At 63.4% G+C, this 2,080-nt stretch overlaps 1 protein-coding gene across 1 annotated transcript in view; it reads left to right on the top strand.

Annotated features, from left to right (window-relative positions):
* Window positions 1–2,080, top strand: part of TNPO3 (transportin 3) — a gene marked incomplete at its 3' end in the record, with an annotated part of 18,592 nt that overhangs the window by 5,701 nt on the left and 10,811 nt on the right. The gene's annotated exons all lie outside the window — the stretch shown is intronic.

Here is a 2,080-nt window from a genome sequence, read left to right as displayed (position 1 = left end):
GCTGTGGGGATGTGACACCTGGGGACATGGGGCAGTGATGGGTGCCGTGGGGAGCTGTGGGGAGCTGTGGGGATGTGGCACCTGGGGACACTGGGACAGTGCTGGGTGCTGTGGGGATGTGACACCTGGGGACATGGGGCAGTGATGGGTGCCATGGGGATGTGGCACCTGGGGACACTGGGGCAGTGCTGGGTGCCCTGGGGATGTGGCACCTGGGGACATGGGGCAGTGCTGGCCTGGGCAGTGCTGGGAACTGTGCTGGGTGCCGTGGGGAGCTGTGGGGAGCTGTGGGGATGTGGCACCTGGGGACATGGGGCAGTGCTGGGTGCTGTGGGGATGTGGCACCTGGGGACATTGGGACAGTGCTGGCCTGGGCAGTGCTGGGTGCCGTGGGGAGCCGTGGGGAGCTGTGGGGATGTGGCACCTGGGGACATTGGGCAGTGATGGCCTGGGCAGTGCTGGGTGCTGTGGGGATGTGACACCTGGGGACACTGGGACAGTGCTGGGCGCTGTGGGACTCGATGGGCTCAGAGCTTTCCAGCTCAGTGGGTTCTGTGGAAAGGAGGAAGGGAGAGGACAGGGGGCACATGGGGTGCTGAGGGTCCCAGCCCTCCCCAGCTTCTCGGGGCCCTGGGGCTTCTGCAGGTGGCTCCAGCTGCGTTCCAGGCTGCAGTGGCTGTGGGAAGAGCTCCGAGCAGAAATCTGGGAGTGGGATCAGGAACTGAGCCATGATCTAAGGGCTGTTGCCAAGTACAACCTTTTCCTTTTCCATGGGTGTTCCTGGGAGCCAGCCTGGATCGTGCTGGTCCTGCCTGGCGCTGGTCTCCTGTTCCCCTGGGAGCCCTGGGAGCCCTGGCCAGGGTCTGGAGCACTGTGGGGTGGAGCCTCTGGCCACCCCTGCCCTGCCTGGGGGAGAGATTGGAAAGGGGATTGATTTTCCTTCAGGGTGGAAGGCAGCTGGGAGTGAGGCTGGGCAGGCAGGGGTTTATAACAAAGAGCTGCTTGGCTGTTGGAGTCACTGGCCAGGGATGGAATTGCCTTCATTAGGGAGGCTGGAGTGAGGAGCAGAGATGGGATTTAGGGATGCAGAGGTTTTATTTCACTCTGGATTGAGCTCAGGGAAGTCCTGTGGCCCAGAGGGCTGTGAAGCTGATGGAATTGGCTCAAGTTTTGCTCCCAGGTTTCCACATCAGTTGGGATTTTTAACCACGCTGCCCAGGGAGGTTTGGGGTTCCCATCCCTGGAGGTGTCCAGGGAAGGACTGGATGTGGCACTCTGGGCTGGGACAGGGTGGGGATGGGTCACAGGTTGGACTCGATGGTTTTGCAGGTCTTTTCCAGCCTCAGTGACTCTGGGATTCAGTGTCAGTCTGTTCCCATAGCCCAGCCAGGGGGCTCTGGAGTCTGCCTGGTGTTCCCTGGCTCACCAGTGCCCCAGTCCCAGCCTCGGGACCGAGCCTTTGGGGTCAGAGCCCCCTGGCACCGTCTGGAGCTGCCCCGGGGCCGGGGGCTCCTGCCTGGCTCTCCTCCAGCCCTTGGGCACATCCACGTTCTGCCCTGGAGTCCTGGTGTGGGCCCTCAGATGGGGCTGGTGTCCTCAACCCTGGGATTCCATTTGGTGATTTTAGTGTGGGGAGACCTTTACCAGCTCCCTCCTGCCCCCATCCCTTGCTGGGCTCTCTCTCTCTTGTTTCCATGTGAGACTCCACAGCCTCTGAGTGCCCTGTCCTGCCAGGGTGGGGCACTGGATCCCCCTGGAATCTGCTCTCCCAGAGGGGCTGTGGGGCCCATGTTGTGAGGCTGCTCTGTCCCTCTGTCCCCTGGGGTGGGTGTCCCAGTGCCAGCACCTTCCCAGCCCCCAGCCCGAGCTGGGATGGCAGCGCAGTGTGGGCTCTGCAGTCAGGGCTGTTTGGGGGGTCTGGGATGGTTTGGGACAGAAGGGACCCCCAAACCCCCCAGTGCCCCCCTGGCATGGCAGGGACACCTCCCACTGGCCCAGGCTGCTCCCAGCCCCAGGCTCCAGCCTGGCCTTGGCCACTGCCAGGGATCCAGGGGCAGCCCCAGCTGCTCTGGCAATTCCA

The sequence above is a fragment of the Parus major genome, unplaced genomic scaffold (assembly GCF_001522545.3).
Source record: "Parus major isolate Abel unplaced genomic scaffold, Parus_major1.1 Scaffold544, whole genome shotgun sequence".
In the NCBI taxonomy this organism is placed as follows: domain Eukaryota; kingdom Metazoa; phylum Chordata; class Aves; order Passeriformes; family Paridae; genus Parus; species Parus major.
Note: the sequence above shows the minus strand (reverse complement) of the source record. Positions and strands in the feature narration are given on the sequence as shown.